The sequence below is a fragment of the Dermochelys coriacea genome, chromosome 9 (assembly GCF_009764565.3).
Source record: "Dermochelys coriacea isolate rDerCor1 chromosome 9, rDerCor1.pri.v4, whole genome shotgun sequence".
NCBI classification, from domain to species: Eukaryota; Metazoa; Chordata; order Testudines; family Dermochelyidae; genus Dermochelys; species Dermochelys coriacea.
This window is the reverse complement of record NC_050076.1, coordinates 94,147,430-94,161,518: the sequence shown is the minus strand read 5'-3', so window position 1 is coordinate 94,161,518 and position 14,089 is coordinate 94,147,430.

Genomic DNA, 14,089 nt, shown 5'->3' with positions numbered 1-14,089 from the left:
AACATTGCCTGTGCCAAATAAATGGGTGATGCGTGTCATAAATTTCCTTTTCCTGTCAGAGCAGCCACAAGAAATGGATGAAGTTATGCACATTTGTATAAAAATAAAAATATGTTATTTGCTCCGCAGCAATCTGCAGATGGGACATTCTAAACACGGAGGAGTGCATTGTACGTCTGCTCAGGATCCTCGCATATAATAACTGAGGGGCCTGGTGCTACCAAGTTCTTGTCTTGGGTAGGCCGGGTAGAAATATGCAGACATCGCAATTTTTTTTTTTTGCTCCACAATGACTGGATGTGAAAAACTGATATTCTCAGCCTGACTTTTCCAAAATAATGTTGGGATACCTCAAAGTTGGGTACGCCGTTTGAGTCACGTCAAGAGAAGGACTTAATTTTCAAAGAGTGGGTGCTCAGCACTGTCTCAGAATCAGGCCCCTCTAAAATGTTTCCAGCTGGGCACCCCCAAAAAAATGGGAGCCTCAAAATTTAGGCTTGGTTCTTCCCTGTTTTCTTCAGATCTAGCCTGAGTTAGATTTTCCCTCAGACAGAGTTTATGTGGTCAGAAAAGGTCCGGATTCTACCACTCTTACTCTGGTTGGCTCAGAGCCTCAACAGGATCCAGTGACTTTGCACATTGACCTCAATGAAGCTATGACAATCTATCCCAAGTGAGCATCTGGCCCATTGTGTAGTACCATACTCCAAGGCTGATGCCATTCATTTCAATGGGATTACTAGTGAAATAAAATACCACTTTGTGTGAATAAGGGTGGCATAAATTGACCCACAGTGTCTAGTTTTACTTGAGAAACAGTGACAACTGGATTTCTTTACTTGTGTTTCCAGTGAGAAATTTTATGCATATCTCCAAAGGTTACCCCCAATAATTTGTGTACGTTGATAAACAGAGTCATCCTCTATACTGATTCATGTTCTTGTCTCACAGCCAGCCTCCAGAAATAACTCTTCCCACTCAACTGCTTCTATAGGATTCCTGGCTCATTGAAAAAATAGAGAGCTGTCAACACTGATGTATTAGAAATACAATTCAAGCAGCTGTTATTTGTATTTTATTTTTAGACATCTTTATTTTTTCCCTCTGCCTGATCTCAATTTCAATAATATTATTCCTTCTTCTAGGTCAAACAACATCTGTTGTACAAAAAGGAAAATAAACTAATTTGCACTGTCAAATGTACATCGTCCCATTTATATTTTGCTAGCTATTTTATTCTTCTCTCAGAAGGAATTGTTCTGGTCCACTGCGTAATATTCCATGAATTAAAGAGTCCCTAATAACTTGGAATTATTTTAGAGTCTGAGCAGGCCTTATATATGATAAACCCCACAGCAGGACTATCACAAAATGTATAGGCCCATATTCTTAGTTGGTGTAAAGCAGCGTAACTGAACTGATCTTGACACCAAATTCACCACTGAGGATCTGGCTCTTAGACTGATTACATGAGGTTTAGGATTATCATTAAACTACTGTAATTTTGCACAAAATCTGACTAGTTTTTAATCAATTAAGAGATTCAGAAAGTAAAACTTCAATTCTTATGGCAAGGTCTGATTTAAGCCACCAAAAGCAAAAAAATTCAAACTTGAAGTAGGACCTTCAGTTCTGGCTCCTGGCTTTGTGTTTTGGGACAACGGGCAAAATTCTGCCTTTTGTGCTTCTTCCACAAAGGATAGGGCTGGAAGAGAACTCATCTTAAGACCTCGTCTACACGACAGAGAAAAGTCAATCTCAGCTATTCAATTTGAGTTACGTGACTAGAGTAACTCCAGTCAATGTAGCTTCGATCTACCTACCGCAAGGTCCACACTGTGAGATGTCGACAGGAGATGCTCTCCTGTCGACTCCCCTTACTCTTCTCGATCCGGTGGATTACAAGAGTTGACGGGAGAGCGATCTGCAGTCGATTTAGCGGGTCTTCACTAGACCCACTAAATCAACCGCCAATGCATCAATTGCTGCTCGTGGATCCCTCAGTAAATGTAGACAAGCCCCATGTGGTGAGTTGGTGTAAATCAATAATTAAGCTCAATTGATCTATGCTGATTTGCACCAGCTGAGGATCTGACTCTATACATTTTGTGATAGCCTGTTCTCTGATCTCCTCCAAGATGGTCCTTCAGTTCCACTGTCAGGGGACAGGTTCATCGCAAGGAGCAATTAAGAAGGGCTTGTTTCACCATGCTCTGCAGGACAGATGGGACAATCAGGGCTTCTGGTCAGGGCTTATTGTTTTTCCGTGTCTTATATCTGATCAATGGATGCATATTTTTTCCCCTGCTGCTGCAATTCAAGCAATAAAGAGGACTAGAGATGTAAAATTTCCTCAATGTCTTTTATAAAAACTCTGACTTTTCTGTCAAGCTTTGCTCTACAAAAATAACTATTACACACACACACACATATCTGTGGTGGTACATCATAAGGGTAAAAAGCTGTCTCCATATGCTCACATTAATTTTCAGATAAATATGCATGTTTCCTGTAATTTTTCTTAAATGCTAGGTTATGATGGATTTCCACACCAGATTTTTTTCCCTGTACACAATAGGAAAAGCCCTCATGCACAGAGAAGAACACACAGTGTGAGTAATGTGTGCAGAGCTGATTTGACTCCTGATCTCGACCCTCAACATATTTTGAAACAACAGCAGACAGTTCCATTTGTTGATTATCAAAGCAGAAATTTGCAGGCATATTTGGCCCCAGGAGCAGCCTCAGCATTTTCAGTTTCTTAACACTCTGTGCTGAAGGAGTGATTTTAGAGAAGGGTGCAGAATCCCCTTTTGTTGAAATCTACCCCAAAGCCCATGGACAATGCCATTCGCATTGCCATATTTGGGAGCGTTGTTGATCTAAATACTATAAGACAGTTACTGAAAAAGTTGGAATCTTTATCCAAACTAATGTAACCCTCTCCGGTTGGACACCAGCTTTAGGCACTGATGACAGGGACCTGGATAAAGGGGAACTGAAATAGTTGCTGCTCATGACTCAGCCTGGGCAAAATTTTTTGGACAAATAGTTTAATCACTGAGAACTGCGTTTTCGGATCTCTCTTGTGCCCAACTGGGAAAGGGCCAAAGGAATCTTTTACCCTTGACATTTATGCTGAATCTTATCAATGCTCATTTGGCTTTTGCTCATGCCTTCATTCTTAGCTATTATTTCTACTGAAATGCCCCTTCTGCCTCCTCATGCCACATTGCAGCTGAGAGATAGGACCCCTTCCACTAAACATGCAGAGGGAGACATTCCAAAGCTTCCAAGAGAGTTAGGAGCAAAAGTCCCATGTGAAAATCTCATGCCTCTGTAAGCAGATCACTAGAGGGATGTCTGAGAGTAATGCAATATGGAACATACATGCTCAGAACATGAGAGCATCCCATCACCTCTGGGATGCTCTCAGATTGCTTTGTCTTTAACATGTTACTTTAAAACCCTCAGATTTTGAAGTGACAAATGCTATTTAGTGTAGCAAGTTGCGAGACCAATATAATTCCACAGCTTTTACAGAAGTAACAAATTCTGCTCCAGGGGACTTAAAGAGCAAACAAACCAGAATAAAATAAAAAACTGACTTTTGAAATATTTTATGAGACATGATCATTATATGATCATTATATGATCATTTTGCAAATCAGCTTTTTGATTTTCATATCAGTTAGCAAAGTGGAAAACCACCATTTTACTGAATAATTAATTGCTGGGATTTACGCTGCTGTGTTGTTTGTTGATGGTAATTAGCAGAGTTAAAGATGCATAAAATCTAAAATGTTTATAGTTTCTCTTTTCCTGGTGATATGAATAACTTTAAAACTTAGGTCAGCAATCCCCAACACATCTGTCAAAGATCAGGCCTGGGAAATGGAGGAGCAGAAGAAAAGGGTATTATGACCATCCGTCAACGGCACATCCTACCTGCACATCTTACACGTTTGATGACTTTCTCTGGGCATTGATTGACAAGCTTCTCATCATTCTAGGGAAAGCAAAATAAAATTATCTTGTACATTTCAAATGAATACTGCTCTCAGATACGGCAGTGTAAATTCAGAGTGACTTAACAACTTACTATTGTAAACTCTTCAGATTGTGAAAGCAAAGACACTTCTAGAGTCACTATTGTTTGTCTTATGCAACAGTACATGCTCTGTCTTCAGTGGGATTGTTGAGTTCCCCCTCTTATGGGATAACGACTTTTAATTCTTATTTATCCAGTTCTCTGGGAAAAACAATGCTCACTCCAGTTGTGAGGCCATAGGCCATGTGTGACAATTACTTAAATTTACAATCTGTTCATTGGGGATGGGGCTCCTTTAGTACCTAGAAGGCTCAGAGGAAGAAAGGTGACCTGAGGAATGCTCTCACTTCCTTTAGAGGCAAAAATTTAGAGACGAGGCAAGGTGGGGGAAGGTGAGAAGCAGAGAAGCCAAGGAGAGAGGCTAAAGGAGAGGAAAATGGAGAGGGAGCAAGAGAGAGATTCTGGAGAAAAATATAGCTGACTTCACGATTCCTAACTTGTGATCGAATTTAAAGGAAAACTCAGATTCTCCCTTTATCTGATGAATGGCTGGGCTCTTTGGAACCCTGCAGAGGATCGACCCAATGCCGTAACCTTTGTTCCAATGTTAAGATTCTTGAGGGCTGAACTGTGTTGCCTTACACCAAGCACAGTAGCCAACACTGCACACGATATTCCAGATGGGATCTAAGGCCTTTTACAGTAACGGAATATCTCTTTTGTTTTATATGCTGTCCCTTTGCTAATGCCGCTTTGTATCTTGCTTGCGCTTTTACTATAGCTGTGAACTGGGCTGATTGTTTCGATGATTTTTCCAGAAGCACAGCTCACATCCCCAGCACCACCAAATCCTTTTCTTAATCCCTTTGCTGAACACTTGTTTTGTTTAGCACATATTCCCTAGTCTGGGCCCTTGCTCCCAGATTAATTAGTAATTAAGGTGAAATTAAGCTGGTACGGTCTGGTACAGCTTACCAGAAAGAGCCAGTACGCCGTGCCGGACTGGACCGGCTTCCCCAGACTGGCGATTTAAGGGGCCCAGGGCTCCCTGCAGAGGCTGGAGCCCGGGCCCTTTAAATCGCTTCCAGAGCCCCGCTTTCGGAGCCCCGGGGTAGTGGCGGCAGGGCTCCGGTGGTGATTTAAAGGGTCTGGAGCTCCACTGCGGTAGCGGCGTCTGGAGTCCCGGGCCTTTTAAATTGCCCCTGAACCCCAGGGCTCCCAACCGTCTCTGCAGCTGGTAGCTCCGGGGGGTGATTTAAAGGCTCCGGAGCTCCCAGCCACAGCCAGAGCCCTGGGGCCTTTAAATCTTGATTTAAAGGGCCTGGGTATTTAAAAGCCCCGCTTCTTCCGGTTGAGGGCACGCCTCTTCCGGTTGAGGCCACGCTGCCCTGCTCAAGACTCTGGAGTACTGGTAAGTCCTTTAAGTTACTTTCACCCCTGGCTTTACATTTATCTACATAAATCTACCTAAGAGACCCAAATCTTGGTGAATCTGGTTTAATGGTGCCTAGTTACTTACTGCACCTTAGTGTCATCTTATCTGCAAACCTGGAGATCTTGAACCAGATTCTGATCATTTACCCTTTCATAAATCTGAAGTGACTCACTCCAGTGTAGTTAATGGAATTACTCTAGATTTACACCAGAGTAAATGAGAGCAGAATCTTGCTCATTGTTTTCAGTACCCTCATCTAAATAATAGGTATATACAGTATTAGGCATAACAAAGATCCTAAAATGGCCCTGGGGGCATCCTTTTCCCCATTCAAAAAGTTTTCATTTGTGGCTACTGTTTCATATCTGCTCTTGACCCAGGTGTCTCTCTCACACCCTCTGTTACCCCCTCTTCCTTTTTACCTTTGCTATTAATCTCTGATATGGCATTTTGTACAGCACTCTTTGAAACTCTAAGGGCACTGCTGAATTTCCCTTATCTAGCACAGCATCATGTCTTAAAAATAACTACAGCAGGTTACTTAAGTATGATCTCCCCTAGCTTCACGCTCAGCTTCCCAGAGAGCCCTTCACTTCATTGCCAGAGACAAGAGGAAGAGGAGCAGGGAGTCTGGGACAAGGAGCCACATCAACATTACAATAAAACCAGCAGATACAGATACAGATAAGCTCCTCCTACCCACGGTGGCTTTGGTGACTTCTTAAAGTTACACCATCCTGATAGCTCCATCCTTCCAGAATGAGGCCTTGGCTTTGTACAGACCCAGTGGAAATCTGTGTCTTGTCAATAGATTGACATTACACATAAAGGCAAAGGTCTTCAAAGGAGATCCAAGTCCATTGGCTTTGAGTGGACGTTGGGTGGACGTTGCGCTTTGTGCCTCTGGAACCCTCCCTCAGAGTTAACACCTACATGTCATTTATTTCTGAGATTCCTCTCCTTCATTTACAGATGTATTATAGATCAAAGGTTAGCCTATGGCAACTGGTACCTTTTCCCAGGGCTGGCATCAATCTGGTCTTCCCATGATCTTCCAGCTTCACTTAGGGCATTTCAATAGTTACCGACACTTGCCATATATCTTCTGAGTAAACTACTCTTGGCTGGTTGGCAGGAAGACATTTGAAGGGGGGAGGGATCTTTCCACAAACTGAGTGTGGCTCCAATTTATTTATGGCTTTCAAAGAGAAGAGTTACTTGTCTTACTAAGGTTGGTATCTTTACTGTGCACCCCAATTCATCTTTCCTAGTCGTAGTCAGCCTGTGCTTGAAATCAGGAATCCAAACAACATCCCATGCATGAGTTTAACTTCTGTGTTCCCATTTCAGCACATCAAATAGGACTTTATGCCATCCCACAGTTAGTTGCCCTCCATACTGGGCTGAGCACTGTTTAAGTTTATTGTCACAAGTCCACATCTCAATTCCACTTCCCTTTGCGCTGTGCCGCATTTCCCTTTTCACCATGCCCCCTGCTCGCAGGGCACCTCGCTGTGTTTCCATTCACACTTCATATCTTGCTGGGTTCTCATTTACATCATAATACTTGCTGTTTACACTGAGCTGCACAAAGGTATGTTTTACATCTTACCATGGTGTGATCATTAAATCACATTACTGGCCCCAGGGAATTGGTGACTGTATTCAGCCCCATCTGCCCTGTATTCCCAGCAGGGCCTCCCTTCTGGGCCTGAATATTTGGCAGGAGACAATTTGAAAGCTGCTAAATGCTATATGTCAGACAGACTGTGTTTTCTTAAATGGTGATCTGTAATATGAATGTGCCTATTGCTTAGTCCATTACTGTTTTTAAGAGACAGGCTATACTGAAAGCAAGATGTTCCGGTGGTATGAAAGCTGCTAGATGCACTTGAAGCCAGTAAGTATTCTGCAGCACTTTTAGCATACTGATGCATGCAGCATGTGTCACCAAAAAACAAAAATACCAGATAGGTTTTCCCATTTGTGAATGATGTGTTTTAACCGATTTTATTGTGCTCTTTATATTTATAGGTTTGCATTTTACAAAGCTATAAAGTTTCCTGTATAGTAACCGCATAGCCCCGCCCAAGGACAAAACAAGGAACGGTGTGGTAACACTCAAAACTTTACCAACAGAGCAGTTAAATGAAACTATCTATGTCATTTAAAAAGGTATTCAGGTGCCTCCTACGGGAGTGAAGCACCTAAAGAGACCTTTGAGGATCTGGGCCTCAGTGCATTGTCCATTTTGGGGTGGAAAGGAAAGTGTAAGCCAAACACTTCACATGCTGAGGAACACGCTCCAGAGGCATTCTCCACAGTGGTTTGCATTTCAGCTTCCAGGTGGAAATGGGAATTCCAGAGGCAAGTGGAAATGGAAAATACGTTTTTATAGGAACAGAACGTTTTCTGAGGGTGCTGATCATTTCTGGTCTGGGTTTGCGGGGAAGATTCAGGTTATTTCTGATTGTCTCCTAAGCTGTTTTCATATCCCTATAATATCTAGGGCTAAAAGTACATGGCCTGTTTGGATTTTTTCCCCCATGTTCCTATATTTTGTTTCTTTAGGTCCCTTTGGTCAGATTTTTCAGGGCTGGATTTTTCAGGTAGGTATGTTGAAGTACTAAAACCAGCAGCTTTGCCTTGCAGTGGGAGAGCAGAACATAATCCTCTTTCTGCCCCCCCCCCCATCAGTGACACCTTGATATACATTGCTGGGAGATGCATCTTCACCGTCACAGCTGAAAAAGACTCATCCTCCCTTACATCACACACTGTGGGTTCAAAAGTTCAGCTTTAACGTGAAATGTATTGGGTTCTGCTACAAAAAGTCTAAAAGAAGCAAAAAGAGAAATACTAGTGGGAAAATAACTACAACAGGCCTGATTCTGCACCCCGTAAACCCTTCAGACATGTCACACTAGGCATAAGTGAGAACAGAACAGGCCTCATTATATATACACACCATAAATTGTGCACTTAACTGTGCCAAGCTAGCTTTTGGTGAGGTTCTTCTGTTCCCAATACACAGCACAGACTGACCTTTAGCTAGAGAAACAGGGGTGCTGGTTGTTATTTCAATCAACTCACATACAAGAACAAATATAGGTGTAAATTGCCTGGGAGGGGAAGGTGATTTTGGGTGCTCAACTTGAGACACCTTAAAGGAAACTAATTTTCAGAGGGCACGTGCTTGGTAGATCCTGAAAATCAGGCCCCTCAAAGGTGTCAGAAAGGGGCACCCAAAACATGAGGTGCCCAAAATCACGGGTCACTTTTGAAAACCATGGCCTTTAGGAACCCAAAAAATAAGCTGAGATCTGCAAAACCTTGAGCTCAGTGTGGGTGAACCATCCCTACATGAGTCAAGCCGACTAACCTAAATGGATATAGCCCCCGCCCTCTGGCCCCAAGCTCCACCACCGGAAATGGCCACCCAGGCACAGCAAAAAAACCACCTTTCCTTCTGTATCCCTGATGCAGGACAAAAAGCAGCTCAGGTACACACCTTGGCACCTCACCTCTTCCTCTGCAGGCTGCTCCTGGTTGAGGAGGAATGTAAAGGCTTTTCCTAAGTCTACTCACGGTAGTTTGGGAGAGAGAAGTCCCCAGAAGCTGCACATCTCAAATGTTTATCTTCTCCCCCTCAGATCAAGATTGCGCCCAGTTTGGAAGCTGAAAGCGAGGGAGGGAATCATCCAGAAGTAATCAAATACCTATCAGTTGACTCCAGGTGCAATAGCTTTACAAGAAAATATCAACCCAATGGTTAAAAATAGCTCCTTTGATTGCTGTCTTCAGCTGCAGGCAATAGAACAATATTGCACGCTCTCAGAAACCAACACTTGTCAATATTTTACTGCTGTTGCACTTGCAGCTAGTCAATATTTATAGAAGATAGTCAGAAAGACTGAGAACAGATATAATCCTGTGTACATTTGTTTTAGATAGGCCCAGTCTAATGCCCACTGAAATAAAAGTAAGATCTCCTGATGACTCTTCTGGACCTTGGACCCGGTCCTATGGAATTACTCTCATGGGTAAAGATACACACACATAAGTCTTTTGCAAGATCTGGACCCCGGTGTGTGAACTTCATAGTGACTACCTTAGCTAGCTCTGTCACTTATGTTTTAAAAACATAAGAGCAGCCAGGCCTAATGAGGCTAATAAAAAGCCAGCCAGTCATAGGTAATTAATATTAATTTTGGTCAGGTGACCTCATATCACAACAGAGTAATACATTTGTATCCATATCTTCTGTCCTACAATAAGAATGGGGAGCTTAATAATACTGTCACTCATATAATTCTATTCCACAAAGATTCATTCTGCTTAACTCCTGTATGTGTGTGTTATGGAACACAACTTAGCCAGCTGTATTGCCTATAATCAACCATTGTTTTAGGAAATCTTTGATGGTATAATGTTATTTAAACCAGTGTTTAGTTAAATATACTAATAATATAATGGAAGAAACATTGAAAATCTAACAGAAGAATGCTGGAAGCATAATGTTAATTTTCTAAACTCTTTTGATTTATTTTCAAATGTTATTCAACAAACACACAAGAAATTAAAATTCTGCCATTTACATAAGAGAAAATCACTTTCACTTGTTTTATAATTCCTAACAGATTCTCTACTAAAGTCTGTATATGGTGTAGTCTAAGTAGAGAGTCCAAGTTTAATATAAAAAAAGACAGGAACTGATGATCAGACATTGCAAAATGTTTATACTCTCCTTCTTTCGTTTATTTTAACTGATTTGAGGTTATATATATATATATTAACCAATTAAGTACACTTTCTGGCACTCTATTATTGCAGTGAATGGCAAACCTCCCATTACCTGCAGTAGGAGCAAGACCGGGCCCATAAACCCCATTACCACTAAGAAGGATCTGCGTAATTTCCTGTTACACCAGGCCAGAAATAAACATTCACTGTCCACCCATGTGTCATGAATATGTTTCAGCATTGCTGCCTAAGGATGTGACTTTTTCCTTTTGAATCATTAAAGCGTCTCTGTTCTTCAGTAGGATATTAAAACTGGATACCTTTCATCAAAGCCATTTTAAGGATGTCATTATTCACATTTGGCAATCCTCTGCTATTGCTGATTAGTACCATAGCTCAACATTATTGGCTGTCTGCAGAATTTCAGCAAATCTTCCCCTGAATGGAAAAAATTCTTTGCAACCTGCAAGGTGCTCCTTGTACAGTACTGTAACATTTAAGATTAGATCTTTAAATGAACACTTCGAAAACCTAAGCGAATTTAGCACTCAGAGGGTATTTTTGGTCTAGTTTGTGGGTTCTGTGGAATTGACAGAGGATAGCACCATCTGCTGCTGAAACTCTGAAACTGCTGTACATTAGCATTAACTACAATTATTTTGAAACCTTTCTGCTCTGGGATCTCCATGATTCCCAACTGCTTTCATGATTTATTTCCATGCAAGAGCGGGATCTGATTAGTTATTTATGGGGAGTTTATATTAGAACTGTTTAAAGAGCCTTTAAAACCCCTTTCAAACATTGATCTTTAGCACTTAAATAAACAGTCTCAATTATACAGTAAATGTGACATAACAAATTTAGCAGTATTATAACTGCAGTTGTTCTTGTCACTCACATAACCACCTAATCCTTTTACAAATCCTACTAAGCTCTTGGCCTCAATAAAATCTTGTGGCAATGAGTACCACAGGTCAACTGTGCGCTGTGTATAATAAATAAATAACCTAGTCCTTCAAACCATTTTAAATGTGTTGCCTTTCAGTTTCACTTGTGAAAGGGTAAACAAGTTACAGCAGCACCTAATTACTATCTAAAACCGTTTGTTATTTATTCTTTCTTTGGGCCTGGGGATTCTTTGGTATTTATCACATCTCTCCGATTTGTCTGCTCTCTCAACTTAAACTGTCACAGTCTTTTCAATCTCTTCTCCCATGAAAGCCTTTCCAGAAGTTTTGTGAAACCCTACTCCATTACATGAAGGCTCCATTGTATTAGCCTGTTCTAGTGCCGTGACTACAGTACTCCATCATTGCCTATCTGAACATTTGCACTTCCTGGCCTTCTGTCTCCCATATGGTCAGTTCAGATGCACAGCACCTTTCTTTCTGGTACTTATCTCAGCAACATAATCATCATTGCACCATTGCCCAGAATCATATAAACACCATCTTAAGTGTAATGCAGAGATCCTTTCACCCTTTATTTATGGAGAAAAATCACTTAGGTTATGGGCCTTTGCAGACAGGTTTTATTTGCATTGCTAGAATACTATTTTGCAGCTCAGTGTCGACATAAGATACACAAGCACTGAATCTAATATTTATTTATACAAAAGAAGTTTAAAAAATATGGAAATGTAAAAAATACGTTGTTGCAGAACAGACAGATTCATCTAGACTATGTCTTGCAGATTACGGGCCCCAAATCTTTTGAACAGTTGACTGAGCAATGCAGACTAGAAAGGTCAGGTTTTTGTAAGTATCACCAGCTGAAACTCCAACTGCACTGTAACTCTGACTCCAAAAATATATCAATCTATGTGCAACTGAACTGAGAAGGTGCAGACAAACAGGAAGAACTAAGGGTGGAATTTTCAAAAGTATTGAAGAAAGGTAGGCTCTCAACTCCCTTTGGAAATCCAGAGGACTCAGGCACCTGACTCCATTAGGTACTTTTGAAAATATCACCTTAAAGGACTCATCACCAGATTTTATGCAGCCCTAAAAGGTGCAGAAACAGAGAACACAATGTTCAAAAGAGAAATGGGAATTCCAAAATGCCCTTGAAGACACCTCTCTGAGGGGCTCACAACAACGCATCCTATGTAGTAGCCACACCAAATACCTTAAATGACTGCTCATGTATGTTTGTACAGCACCTAGCAGAATGGTGATCCAACTGCTTGAGGCGCTACCACAACATAAATGTTAAATAATAATAATATATAATGGTGGCACATCAAATTTGTGTATGTAGACTGGCTTACCTGCTTGTCTGACCACTACTTGTTCACAAATTGATGTATTGCATCAAATACCAACTTGACTTGAACAACAAAATGTTAATATCTTAGTGTTACTTCCTGTTTACATTATGTAGTGTAAAATTTAGTGTATACACTGTATAACCTGTTATTATTCTATATAACCTCTGATGCATTCTGTGTGCCTAACTGATCATGGAATTGTGCACCTTCAGGTAACGATCTAGAAAGAAAGAATATAATTTTCAAAATCATGTAAATGATTTAGGAGCCTATGAGCCTACGTCCCATTGTCTTTCAATGAGACAGACTCCTACATGCTTAAGTTAGTTTTTAAAATAGAACAAAGGGTATGTCTACACTGGAACTGAAAGGGGTCATTTCCAGCTTGAGGAGCTATACCTGGGCTCTCAGCAAGCTAGCATGTTCAAACTAGAAGTCTACCCCTGGCAGGATGGGCTAGCACCATAGAGTATGAGCCCATCTGAAACACTAGGTATTTGTGTGTGCCACTAACCTGTACAACTGCTCACACCACCATGGCTACCTTCTATTTTTAGTATGCTAACGCAGTCAGAACTAATGCAGATATGTCTACTCCAGCACCAGTGTAGACATACCGTAAGTCACTTAGGTGTTTTGAAAGGGTCATGCAAGGAAGGTAATGTACATGCAGCATAATTCCAGACTGCTTTGGTTTTGGCTGTGGGGAAATCTCAAGTAGTCAGATTCTGTGGTTTGTGCTCCTACTGGGATACCCGTGTGATGCACGACTCTCAGTTGATGGACTGTTTTTTACATGCCACTGGTGGCCCCATATATTCTCTGCAGGATTTTTAGAAAAATAATGTTACGTTATTTTAGACATTAAGATTCAAGCCTTTATTCTTGTGACGAAAACCCTTGTAATATGCACCGATGCAGTCTTGCCATCCTGACTCCACAGACCATTTGCACTAGCCCCAGGCCCAGATTAACTCTCCTGTGGGCCTGGGGATATTAGTGTTTGTGGGGCTCCTGGGGGTTTGGAGTGTGGGAGTGGGCTAAGGGCTGGGGCAGGGGTGCAGGACGGGGTGCAGCTCCAGCTGGGGGGATGGGGCCAGGGCTGGGACAGGGGGTTGGGCTGTGGTGGGGGTGCAGGGTCTGGGAGGGAATTTGGGTGCAGGAGGGGGCTCCAGGCTGGGGTAGGGGGTTGGGGTGCAGGATGTAGGATCCAGCCGGGAGGCGCTTACCTCGGGCAGCTCCTGGTCAGCAGCACAGCGGGGCTAAGGCAGGATCCCTACCTGCCCTGGCTCTGGGCTGCTCTGCTCCCTGAGGTGGCCGAATGTCCAGCTCCTAGGGAGAGGGGCCAGGCCGCTCTGCACGGTGCACATTGCCCGTGCCCACAGACGCTGCCGCCGCAGCTTCCATTGGCCATGGTACCCGGCTAATGGTCGCTGTGGAGCCAGCACTGGGGGTGGGGGCAGCGCGCAGAGATTTCCTTAACACCCCTCGCCTATAGGCCCCGCGGGGTGAGGGTGCCGTTCCAGCCTGTGGCGCAGAGACTTGCCAATTGAAAAGAAGCAGCAGACCGCATCTGGCCCACGGGCCCCCC